General features: G+C 33.7%; 2 long non-coding RNA genes across 2 annotated transcripts; both read right to left on the bottom strand.

Annotated features, from left to right (window-relative positions):
* Positions 1–5832: 5832 nt before the first annotated feature.
* On the bottom strand, positions 5833–7704 carry LOC126655576 (uncharacterized). The gene is made up of 2 exons (XR_007633061.2): positions 6339–7704; positions 5833–6248 (listed from the first exon to the last, which is right to left on the bottom strand). It is a non-coding gene; the product is annotated as an uncharacterized LOC126655576 (long non-coding RNA).
* Positions 7705–10760: 3056 nt separating this feature from the next.
* On the bottom strand, positions 10761–13807 carry LOC130014668 (uncharacterized). The gene is made up of 3 exons (XR_008791080.1): positions 13617–13807; positions 13444–13526; positions 10761–11021 (listed from the first exon to the last, which is right to left on the bottom strand). It is a non-coding gene; the product is annotated as an uncharacterized LOC130014668 (long non-coding RNA).
* Positions 13808–14120: the final 313 nt, after the last annotated feature.

Below are 14120 nucleotides of genomic sequence, written 5' to 3'. Positions count from 1 at the left end.
GGTGCCAAATTGTTGAACTTAAATTTTTTCGCATATGTGTGTGGTGATCATCTGAGTTTTCGAATCGGTTCGTTATTTAAATTCGAGGACGAATTTTTAATAAGTTTGGGAGAATGTAATATCCCGTATTTTTTCTTAAAAAAAGCTATTTTTCGATGAGTTTCCGGTTATAATTTGGAGGCGCTTACGAATTTATGTTTCTTTTCGTATTTGGTTCGTGTTAGTTTGGTTGGCCTTTATTATTTAATTTGGCCATTCTATGATCAAAACATATGCTAAATTATGAGCCTTAAGCTTGACTTTTATTGGCAGGTGTTAAAATTCTAGAAAAAAACCAATTCGTTAATTAGCAAGAAAATTTAAAACTAAAATTTGGCCCAATTTATTTAGGCCAAATGTGGAATGTTTTTCTTTATCATTTTTTACATCTTGGCCATGCATTAGGCTTAGTTTTGGTCCAATGCATTAAGTCTAATTTGGGCCCATGTAATTTCATTTAATTAGTTGGCCCAAATTTATGTTCAAACTTTTAGCAGTGCATTAAGCATTCTGCAGCTATGCTGCGTTTATTTTTGTTCTCTCTTTTGTTTCCTTTATATTTTAGATTGCGTTGAAAACCTAATTCATTACGCCCACTTTCATCAAACCCTAGCCGCCATACTAAAAGAAACGCCCTGAGATCATAAACTTTCTTTTCCTCTCATTGCTTCGAATTGGTATGTTATCTCTTCAGTTTCGTCGTCCGTTTGGTTATCGTCTTTATCGCATCTAATTCGTATCTCAAATATTATAGCTTCAATCTGAGAGTTCTTCGACGATTCACTATTTTTCATCGTTCTCATAAATCCCTACGTTTTGGAATCGATTACGGTACGTAAATACCTCTCTGTTCATTGCCGTTCTGATTCGCCGTATACATGCTTTGTTCTGCAGTTTATGTTCCTTTTTCTGCTGATGTTGTTCCTCATTGTTCTGTAATGTTAAACTTATATGTAGGTTGTGTAATGATTCTTTGGTTGGTTTCATTATTGTGATCATTGTATTGGTTGATTGTATTGTTTTGGCTAATTATAAAAAAAAGTAATAATCATAGGTTTTATATAAGCTGTTGATTCTTAAATGTCCGGATATGAGTTTAGTCTTTCAAATTACTGTGTTTGTTAAATAAGAGAATGAGCTGAATTTTAGTTGGTTGTTTACAAGCCAAGGAATTGATTCAAATGGGTTCCCTTTTGATCTTCTCTGATGGCATTTGTCTTAATTATTGGCGGTAATGGTTTTGTTCAAATTGGAATTGTCTTGCTTAAGTATAAATGGATTTGCTGTTTCAAATTATGGCAAATGTATTATTAAATGCTATTGGTTAAATGATATTTATAAATATTATAATGGACTTTATGGTTAAGTAATTCGGTTAATTATTAATTTGACACCGAACCTTCGTTTATCGTTTAGATTTCTAAATTACTAATCGATAACATTTTTTTTTTAAATCTAAAAAAATAATATTAGTATCGATTATAATTTAAATCGCTCTTTTTATTATTATTATTATTATTATTATTATTATTATTATTATTATATTTTAAAAACGATAATTTATATTATAATATTTTTAATCAAATAATTCCTCGGGTAATTATCACTTTGAGAATCTTTGGCTTAACGTGTCAATTTTTGCCTAAATTGTTTAGTTAAATAATTGATTTTGAAATATTGGTTACTTGTGTTTTAAGCTATTGAATTCTATTTTTAAAATAGATAATTATTTTATCAAGTATTTAATTTATAAACTCGGGTTTATAATTTAATAAACTTTTGGATCGGGTTAGACCTTGGTCGCCCAACAAGTGGGAAGAAGCTTGGTAGTTTTAAATAACTCGGCTGACTCACTGATATGAATTTTAACTTGGGTTAAAATTAAATTAAATTATTTATTAAATTACTTAAATTGTAATTTAATATATATAACTTATTTGGTTTGATTTCTATAACTTGGGTTATAGTTTTAATACGTTTTAATCTTATGTGTTTGATTATACATTGGCGTATCGTTGTGTGTACTAGTCCTATGTGGTGTCTAGTACTCTTTAGAGTTAGGGTCTGATTTTAATTATGATTTTAATATTTTATTTAGACCCGTCGACTGTTCGTACTTCAAAGGCGAACCAGAGTTAGATTGCTTGTCAAGTTCACGTGGAATAGCAAGCAGTGTGTTTATATCTCTATTTACCTCTTTATTAAGCAAATATTGTATTTTGTATATTTATATGTATAAACAGCTTTCGAACTGTTTTTCGGCATTGTGGATTTGATTTGGAACGTGCTACTCGATGGGCATCATCGGGACTGCGTGCGCACCGGTAATGATTATGGTATTGAGGTAGGTTCGAGATACGTCTCACCTTAGTGAGGGCACCGGTGGAAGATACGTCTCCTGGGCTCACTATTTTATTAAGTGATAGTCGGGGATCGGTTATTGAGATATGTCTCACCGACACGACAATGGAATTAGAATTGTGGTTTAGGGTTTCCTTGATAATCCATAATGAAATTGTTTTATTAAACGTTTTTAAAGGTTTTCTACTTAATAAATGTAAATGGTTATATAAACTCTACTCAGTAAATCTGACCCCGTTGTTTTCCCAAATTTTCCAGGTTTATGATTTGAGCATTTGTCAATCTCCGTTTCTTCATTCACGGAGGTTCTTTATTTATTTCAGAATAAGAGAGTCGAACTATTTTAACTCTTAGACCGCAGTAGTAGTATTGGATTATTTATGTTTTAGTCTTATACTTATATTTTTAGACTTTTGTTTGTTGATATAGTTCAACTATGATTTTATCAGCTTTGGCATGATTACAGTAATTATGGTATTTATATTATATTGCCATACTGTTGGAGTCATAATTTTAAATAAGTATACTTTCAATAAATGCTGTTTATCTGTACTGCTAGATTAGGCTGAAGTCTCGGTTGCCCCCGAGCATGTGGTTTTCTGCAGGTACATTGTTTTAAATGTTATAAATGGGTTATCCGCAAGGCTAGCTACGGGTTTTGGTACAACCATACCCATACCCTAGCGCCGGTCACGATTCATGAAAATGGGTCGTGACAATAAATTAATTATTTATGAAATTAAAAATTTATAAAAGTAAATTCTGAAAATGGATATACTTTTGGGCTTGAAATATTTGTTCGAATTTATAAAATTGACGAATTATTATATTTAAATTATATTTTAGGGATATATTTGACAAAATTATCAAAATTGTGGATGTAAAAAATCATCTTGCCAATTCTAAAAGGATTTATATATACAAAAAAAATCAACTAATGGTGCTTTCAACTTACCTCTTGTAATACGGAAATTACACAAGTGAAAAAGTGAGGTCTATTTTAAGTGGCTAAAGCTTTCCGAGTACATTTCTTATGTCACGACCCAAATTTATGAGCCGCGACCGGCGCTAGGGAATGGGAGTGTTAGCTCCAAATCCCGTAGCAAGCCTAAAAACCTGTGTAAATTTTTTTCGCAAATCAAAACATATTTCATATATTAAAATACATGTGACCCCATTTACAAATAATATCAGAGTTAAAAACGCATTATACAAAATTCTAGTTAAAATATCTAGACTACTGCGGACCGCTAGAATGAAAACCTTCTTTTTCTTCTTATACAAATGACTTCCGAGAATTAAAACTTCGGAAGCTTAACTCTTCAAATCATATCATACCATCCCTGAAAAATGGGAGGAGCAACGGGGTCAGTATAAAACTGAGTGAGTTCACCAAATTACACGCAATATCACATAAAGGGTTAAAACATTTGAAAACCCATTTTATATATAGAAAATACTCTTTTGAAATCATATTGCATACTTTATTTACTTTCCTTCATAAATCTTTATTTATTTCATAAACTTATATTTTATACGTATTTGGCATCTTCGATTTCTTGTTATGGTGTTGATATTTTTCTTTCTCGTTTTGTTGCATTAGTTTTCAACAGAATCTTAATCTTAGTTTATATCATCATGATTCTAAGTCGAATTAAATCATTGGCAAGTCTCTTGTGACTTGATCCTTATGGTTGGGTCCCGAGATAGTTCAACCGAGTTACCTTCAACCATATGGTACAGTCCCGAGATAATTCAACCGAGTTACGTGTACCATTTCTCAATCCCAAACGATCGATAGGAGTCCCGAGATAATTCAACCGAGTTACTCCTTAGACACGGGTCCCGAGATAGTTCAACCGAGTTACCTTCGTGTCTACATTCGGACTCTGCACCCTGCAGGTCTTTTGAACTTAATTGTCGATTCATATGATTCCTATTGACATTTAATAGGAGTGTTTGTTCACATAGTGTCTCGATCTTGTTTCGTATTGATTCTCGATGTATCACACTTACTTTTTATTTCGTATGAGTTCCGAGGATTATCATCGAGAATGGATGAGATACAGGTCCCGGGATAATTCTACCGAATTCAACCTTGTATCTCAGTTCTTATTATTTTGTGTACCGTAGTACAATTCTCATTTCACGTTTTTGTATTTTTTGTTTTGTTATATTGATCCTTTATGGACCATGGCATGCACATTACAATCTACAAGCATACATCTATAACACACGCACGTATGGGTATTTATTATGTTTGATAGTACATATCGGAATGTACTATATTTCTTTATTCATATTTGATCTGATACTTGTGTATTATTCAATATTCGATTTATTAGTACATATAGGAATGTACTCTACTTTTCTTATTTGTATTTGGTTCAATTTACGTTATTTTACTTTACCCATCCCCGGTACCTTAACATTTATGTTATTATCAAATTAATACATTACGATAAAACATCATTTTCAAAACATACATACGCATACAATTTAAAAACAAACTTTTCAGATATATAAATATTCATATAGCTTTTCGTATTAAAATACGTAGCTTTATGAATATTAGCGAGTAATTTAAAGTGTACTCACCACTTGCTATCCAAATTTTTTAAATAAGCACGACGATATCTCGATCCATTCGCCTCGAGCCTTATCGATAGTCGCTTCTTCGAGTCTACGCAATTTCGATAACGCTACGAATTAATAAAATTTCTAAGTATTATTAATTTATCAAAAAGCTAATTTTCTAGTCTACTTCGGCTAACAAAACTCTTATCTAAAGATAGTCCGACCCCAAAACAAAATTGACATTCTTAAAGTTTAGAATGTCGCCTTCAACTTTTGTTTAGGTCTCGGACCATGAAACGCACCCGAAAGTGTCGAAAACTAGCTCATAAGTTATTTCCTGGGAGCTGTTTACAAGTGCAGGGCAGACTGCACAATAATTTGTTCTGTCCAAAATGAACATCCTAGAGTCCGATTCAACAAAAACTCAAACTTAGACAATTATAGTTAACATCCTTAAGTTTCCGTACCAATAAACGGAACTTAATTTGGACTCATACAGCCCGAGATATTGCCCTTGCAATATCGCTGTTTGCAAGACATTTTATGCAAAACGTCAATTCAATTTAGAACTTATTACGCAACAAGATTAACTATTGATACCGAATTATAACCTCAACATAATTCAGACACCTCGATTAAGCCATCTCTTAACAACTTACTCAATTCATTTCAAACCATTTCTTTCCACTTTTCTATGATAATACACATATCCGCATAACCATCTTTGTGCATAGCACGGCTGCCTACACCGACTACAACCAAAGATTTATTCAATTAACCTATCAAATAGCCATATTTTTCTCTGAAAATTTTATGGCACTTATATAGCATATATTTCTAAGTGTATACCAAAAATTAGGCCAAACTAATGTGTTTAAGGTCCTCAAATAATTAACTTACAGCAGCAGCCTTACACAATTTGCAAACAGAGCACTAGGTGCTATTTAATTTTTATCTCAATATCAGAAACATGAAAAATTCTGAAATTTTTTATACACCAACTTAACTCATATACTCAGAACATATAAAAATTCCAGCTCAAACAAACATTTCTAAGTATTTCGAAAAATTCTAGTTGTAGACAGCATCAATTCAACACCAAACCAGAAAATCCAACTTCAAACTTAACCAATACTCCACTCAATTCAATCAATTCATTACCAAAAGTCCAAAATTCTGAATTTATACCTTTTCTTGATGGGATAACCCTTTGGTTGAATGAATTCCTCCATGAACAACCATCAAAATACTCCCTTCAAGCTTTCAATAACCTATGAACATCAAACACCATAAAACCTCAATTCCTCAACCAAAACCGAAATAAAAACTCTGAAACCCTAATTATATACTGAACTTATTACCTTAAATTGATACTATATATCAATAGAGGATCCTTCCCTCGTTCCGTGGCCACAAGAATCGCTCAATTCGGATCAAAATTGAGTGAGTTATGACCATTTGAAATTTGCTTGATGTTCTTCCATGGAGAAAGGGTGAAGGACGAATTTTAGGAGCTGAAAATGATATGCTTGCCGAGTTTAAACTCATATGCAAGTGTCTTAAATAGGTGAGGCAAAAGTCTCCTTTAGTCCTTGAGTTTGTCACCTCCTCAACTTTCACTTTATAACTTTTATTTCGTCCAATTTAGTCCACTAATCCTTTAATCATTCGATTCTCGATAAATTCCGTATTATTTATTTCCCAAATAAATAACAATAGTATCATACCTTATAATATCACCCTCCAACAATTTATTTTGGCAATTTTGGCCAAAAACGCTCAAATTTCCATTTTGAGCTAACTTGCACTTTTTCTCACTTTTTCGTCCAATTTTCATTTTAATGACTATCAATAACAACTTTACCGATATTATTTTCTTATCTTGAGAAAATAGAGTAAAACACAACTTCCTCCGGAAGTTTGTGGTTAAAAGTCCACTTTAGTCCTTAAAGTGGCTAATTTGCACTTTAACCCTTATTCTTAACTAATCGTCAAACTTTCTTCTAAAACGATTTTGTATACTTACGAAACTTGACGATCATTTATTAATAATATTTCACGGACCTTGACGTGAATATTATTAACTCTGGCTTTTCAAATTATTTTATTTTATTCCCTTTTTGTCTTGATTAAATCCAATTTTCGCATAATAATTTTTCATTTAAATTATTATTCTACGATAATTCCAATAGACCCGCTTCGGTCTAAGTCCTTATTATCCAATCCTAATCTGATATTATCGTTCTTAATCTTTACGATTATGCCTCGTGGCACTACACGTAATACCTCAAAAATTTAGGTGATTACAATCTTCCCTCCTTATAAAAATTCGTCCTCGAATTTTCATAATCTTCTAATATCACTTAATCAAACTTTATCATTCACTTCCTTCCATACTTCCGCTGCGGTACTCTGATTAATTATTCACCAACTGTTAACTTTATAGTTAGGTTTACACAATCATTCATCTAATACTGTTTTTAGGTGAAAGTGTCTCGATATACTTATCGAGTAACTTCTTATGCTAACCATCATAACCATCTTATTACTACTTGATTCATAATTATTATGAATCAATTCTCTTTATTCGACCTTTTTGAACAACGTATGTTTGTTCGTAGTGTTCATATCCCCTAACGTAACTAACTTCTATGTTCGATTTCCTCGTCCTAGAGGTAAACGTTCTTCGAGTTTAAACGTGGCCGCTATCACTTTACATGTTTGTAAAGTAGCGTCGTTGCTTTTGTATTTAATATACAAGACTGCTTTAGAGATTTGCAATCCAAATCTCGATATATTGCGATTTGCATTACACTACTCGTCATTCTATATACTTGTCGTGTTACATACGTATATTTCATATAGGCCTAACAAGATGATCAGTCTTGTCCTATGCCTCTATATACAGAGTCTCTGTCTGAGCTTACTTACGTTGGAAATTTCATCCGTTTAAAACCACGATACTTTTCATTTCTCAAATCATGTCATAATTGTGCACCGGTGTGATGACTTCTCTCATCACAAGAGTTGCAATGACACTCCTCTTTTCTTTTCAGACACACAATGTATATGATGCATGTCCTACTAGTGAATGCAATATGGATGTAGTGATGCAATTCTATTCGTGTCAATGCAATGTCATTATGAATCGTGTCCGGGCACAATCATGTCTTTTCAAAACATTTTATTTCGATCAAATACCTTTCCTTTCATAAAATGGGGTTTACGTAAGTTTCTCTCGACATACGACTCTGCACTATCTATTAACTATCTTTCTATCGTTCGCAACTATTTACATTCTTTACATATGTAAATATGTAACTCTATACACATGATTCTGACATCGTTCGAAAGACACGTCATAAACGTTCGTGTTTACACTAGGCTAGCTCAAAAGGTCTGATCACTTTCGAGGTTCTAGTGTTTGGACTTCATGATGTTCGTCTCGATTACATCGTATATCTGGTTGTGTCTAACCAGAAGTCATCGCGATAAACTCCGTCTTTAAGGAGATGGTTGGTTTGTGTCACCCGTTGTATCCTATCACGAGGGGTGTTGCATTACATGACGTAATGACTATACTGCTCCCATCGTAAGTATTCGTTCGTCATAGCTTAACAGCTATCCATGTCCCTTCTACCGCATTGTGGCATAGAGGACTCGCAAAGTTAGAACTTCCTTGTTTCGACTGCAAACCAATAGTTCTTGCCTCCTTGGATACTTTCCTTGTCCATCTTTTATATAAATCCAACGATATCGCCCTTCAATCTCTTTACTGCTCTTATACTTCTTATCATCTATTACTAGACTTTATGTGTTTTTCTTTATCGTATCTCTCGATCTATATACTTTATTTACTCATTCCTGATGAGTTTCTTAATCCATTCAACCTTTCTTGTTATATACTGCCTTTAATAGTGTCATCACTTTCATCTTTACTACTTATCTCGCTTACCCCTTATCGACTATCAGGTCTATTAACCCGTTCTCTTCTATTTATTCTTATCTATCCCCTTGTCCTTGCGGAGAGCTTTGCCAACTCCTATGGCACTTGCTAACATCCTTTATAATCTTTACGATATCCTAATTCTTGTGATCACCTTCGTATTCGAATCCTCCTTACCACCGTATTGGCCCCTAACACGTATTCACATTAGTTCCCTTTGGACATTGCTTTTCTTCTTATTATATTCTCACTATTCACCTTATTGCGATTCGTCCTTTGGGTTACTATTTACTGTAACACTAACCCTTGGGTTATACTTGCTGTTAATATCTTACTCTTCACTTCTTTCTAGAAACTCTAGTGTATCCTTTGATCCATCAGACTCCTTTTGGGGTATAACTCCATGTATGCTAATATCCATCTCTATTTGTGTTTCTCTCTTCACGTTGATACTGTCTTTGTATCAACTGCCCCATCATTGGCATACAATTCCTTATATCAGTTATTTCTGCTGTTAACTGATTAATATTGACATTGGATTGTTGCGGCACTCCGGGTGCCCATATATTTCCACTATGTCTATACCAGGTTCTTCTTGATCTTTGCCTCGTCCCTGGCCTCTATCGGCCGAATGGATTAGGTTACATTGACCTTCATTACTTCTGGCTTCTCCTTGGGCCTCGTGCACTTAATGTGCAACAACACGTGCTCGAGTGATTCTTTGTTCATAGTATGGCGGATATATATAAAGGAATCACGATGAATTCCTTAAAATATAGCACATACTAGTCATCACAAATAACAGTCATCCGCGTAAGTTGGATCCTTAGGGATACCTCCTTCCTCTAGGCTTTCTACGATTACATCTCGTATTGCAAGTCTTCTGAGTGTTCTTACTCATTGTAGACTTAGCAAAACATCAAAACATATAATCATGATATATATGTTCTACGCGCGTCACTATCGTGGCTATAAGCAATCTATGTTGACCGAGTTCAAAGAAAATCTGTGTCTCCTAGATTTTCCTTGGTTACGCATTGTATCTTAAGTTCTGCGTGCATTCCGCTCACATAGACTTAACCAAGCATCAAGAATATCTAAGCGTAACGTACATGTTCTATTCGTACTCTATGCATATCTATAAACAATATATGTTGATCAAATCCCAAAACAATCAGTGTCACCTAGATTTTCTTCGGCTATTTCGCGTATTTTAAGTCTCGCGAGCTTTTGGTTCGCCACGGACTTAGCAAATTAAGCAACACTCAATTATAAAGCACAAATCCTATTCACAACAATCCATCATGGTATACACATTTCATGTATTATATAAATTACCACAGGTTTACGTACCTGTGAGCATATCACTCTCCTGAGTGATCGCACTGCAAAACAATTCATATCTTATTCATCAATCATATAATATTCAATCAACTCGATCATAATCCATAACGATATTTTTATACAATATGAGTCTCGAGAGTGTACAACTCTTCGCAGACTATATATACTAGAAAGCGTATTGCTCATTCGAGTAAACACGGTTCATAGATTGTGTAATACCCACATCTAACTCGACTCCTAAAAGCACATATAGAAGAGGACATTTTTGTAAAACGTTTCAAAACTCGATAAAAACGATGATAACGTTCAAAAGACATGACTGGAAATCCCTATAATCCGCAGTAGTTCTTAGCTTAACCTAGTGACATCATACCTAGGAACTACAGACATCAATCGTATACAGACAATGGCCTATGAATCTAAACCATTGCTCTGATACCAACTTTGTCACGACCCAAATTTTTGAGCCGCGACCGGCGCTAGGGAATGGGAGTGGTAGCTCCAAATCCCGTAGCAAGCCTAAAAACCTGTGTAAATTTTTTTCGCAAATCAAAACATATTTCATATATTAAAATACATGTGACCCCATTTACAAATAATATCAGAGTTAAAAACGCGTTATACAAAATTCTAGTTAAAATATCTAGACTACTGCGGACCGCTAGAATGAAAACCTTCTTTTTCTTCTTATACAAATGACTTCCGAGAATTAAAACTTCGGAAGCTTAACTCTTCAAATCATATCATACCATCCCTGAAAAATGGGAGGAGCAACGGGGTCAGTATAAAACTGAGTGAGTTCACCAAATTACACGCAATATCACATAAAGGGTTAAAACATTTGAAAACCCATTTTATATATAGAAAATACTCTTTTGAAATCATATTGCATACTTTATTTACTTTCCTTCATAAATCTTTGTTTATTTCATAAACTTATAGTTTATACGTATTTGGCATCTTCGATTTCTTGTTATGGTGTTGATATTTTTCTTTCTCGTTTTGTTGCATTAGTTTTCAACAGAATCTTAATCTTAGTTTATATCATCACGATTCTAAGTCGAATTAAATCATTGGCAAGTCTCTTGTGACTTGATCCTTATGGTTGGGTCCCGAGATAGTTCAACCGAGTTACCTTCAACCATATGGTACAGTCCCGAGATAATTCAACCGAGTTACTTGTACCATTTCTCAATCCCAAACGATCGATAGGAGTCCCGAGATAATTCTACCGAGTTACTCCTTAGACACGGGTCCCGAGATAGTTCAACCGAGTTACCTTCGTGTCTACATTCGGACTCTGCACCCTGCAGGTCTTTTGAACTTAATTGTCGATTCATATGATTCCTATTGACATTTAATAGGAGTGTTTGTTCACATAGTGTCTCGATCTTGTTTCGTATTGATTCTCGATGTATCACACTTACTTTTTATTTCGTATGAGTTCCGAGGATTATCATCGAGAATGGATGAGATACAGGTCCCGGGATAATTCTACCGAATTCAACCTTGTATCTCAGTTCTTATTATTTTGTGTACCGTAGTACAATTCTCATTTCACGTTTTTGTATTTTTCGTTTTGTTATATTGATCCTTTATGGACCATGGCATGCACATTACAATCTACAAGCATACATCTATAACACACGCACGTATGGGTATTTATTATGTTTGATAGTACATATCGGAATGTACTATATTTCTTTATTCATATTTGATCTGATACTTGTGTATTATTCGATATTCGATTTATTAGTACATATAGGAATGTACTGTACTTTTCTTATTTGTATTTGGTTCAATTTACGTTATTTTACTTTACCCATCCCCGGTACCTTAACATTTATGTTATTATCAAATTAATACATTACGATAAAACATCATTTTCAAAACATACATACGCATACAATTTAAAAACAAACTTTTCAGATATATAAATATTCATATAGCTTTTCGTATTAAAATACGTAGCTTTATGAATATTAGCGAGTAATTTAAAGTGTACTCACCACTTGCTATCCAAATTCTTTAAATAAGCACGACGATATCTCGATCCATTCGCCTCGAGCCTTATCGATAGTCGCTTCTTCGAGTCTACGCAATTTCGATAACGCTACGAATTAATAAAATTTCTAAGTATAATTAATTTATCAAAAAGCTAATTTTCTAGTCTACTTCGGCTAACAAAACTCTTATCTAAAGATAGTCCGACCCCAAAACAAAATTGACATTCTTAAAGTTTAGAATGTCGCCTTCAACTTTCGTTTAGGTCTCGGACCATGAAACGCACCCGAAAGTGTCGAAAACTAGCTCATAAGTTATTTCCTGGGAGCTGTTTACAAGTGCAGGGCAGACTGCACAATAATTTGTTCTGTCCAAAATGAACATCCTAGAGTCCGATTCAACAAAAACTCAAACTTAGACAATTATATTTAACATCCTTAAGTTTCCGTACCAATAAACGGAACTTAATTTGGACTCATACAGCCCGAGATATTGCCCTTGCAATATCGCTGTTTGCAAGACATTTTATGCAAAACGTCAATTCAATTTAGAACTTATTACGCAACAAGATTAACTATTGATACCGAATTATAACCTCAACATAATTCAGACACCTCGATTAAGCCATCTCTTAACAACTTACTCAATTCATTTCAAACCATTTCTTTCCACTTTTCTATGATAATACACATATCCGCATAACCATCTTTGTGCATAGCACGGCTGCCTACACCGACTACAACCAAAGATTTATTCAATTAACCTATCAAATAGCCATATTTTTCTCTGAAAATTTTATGGCACTTATATAGCATATATTTCTAAGTGTATACCAAAAATTAGGCCAAACTAATGTGTTTAAGGTCCTCAAATAATTAACTTACAGCAGCAGCCTTACACAATTTGCAAACAGAGCACTAGGTGCTATTTAATTTTTATCTCAATATCAGAAACATGAAAAATTCTGAAATGTTTTATACACCAACTTAACTCATATACTCAGAACATATAAAAATTCCAGCTCAAACAAACATTTCTAAGTATTTCGAAAAATTCTAGTTGTAGACAGCATCAATTCAACACCAAACCAGAAAATCCAACTTCAAACTTAACCAATACTCCACTCAATTCAATCAATTCATTACCAAAAGTCCAAAATTCTGAATTTATACCTTTTCTTGATGGGATAACCCTTTGGTTGAATGAATTCCTCCATGAACAACCATCAAAATACTCCCTTCAAGCTTTCAATAACCTATGAACATCAAACACCATAAAACCTCAATTCCTCAACCAAAACCGAAATAAAAACTCTGAAACCCTAATTATATACTGAACTTATTACCTTAAATTGATACTATATATCAATAGAGGATCCTTCCCTCGTTCCGTGGCCACAAGAATCGCTCAATTCGGATCAAAATTGAGTGAGTTATGACCATTTGAAATTTGCTTGATGTTCTTCCATGGAGAAAGGGTGAAGGACGAATTTTAGGAGCTGAAAATGATATGCTTGCCGAGTTTAAACTCATATGCAAGTGTCTTAAATAGGTGAGGCAAAAGTCTCCTTTAGTCCTTGAGTTTGTCACCTCCTCAACTTTCACTTTATAACTTTTATTTCGTCCAATTTAGTCCACTAATCCTTTAATCATTCGATTCTCGATAAATTCCGTATTATTTATTTCCCAAATAAATAACAATAGTATCATACCTTATAATATCACCCTCCAACAATTTATTTTGGCAATTTTGGCCAAAAACGCTCAAATTTCCATTTTGAGCTAACTTGCACTTTTTCTCACTTTTTCGTCCAATTTTCATTTTAATGACTATCAATAACAACTTTACC

This window comes from Mercurialis annua, linkage group LG7 (assembly GCF_937616625.2).
Source record: "Mercurialis annua linkage group LG7, ddMerAnnu1.2, whole genome shotgun sequence".
NCBI lineage: Eukaryota > Viridiplantae > Streptophyta > Magnoliopsida > Malpighiales > Euphorbiaceae > Mercurialis > Mercurialis annua.
This window is presented reverse-complemented; position numbering and strand designations above follow the sequence as displayed.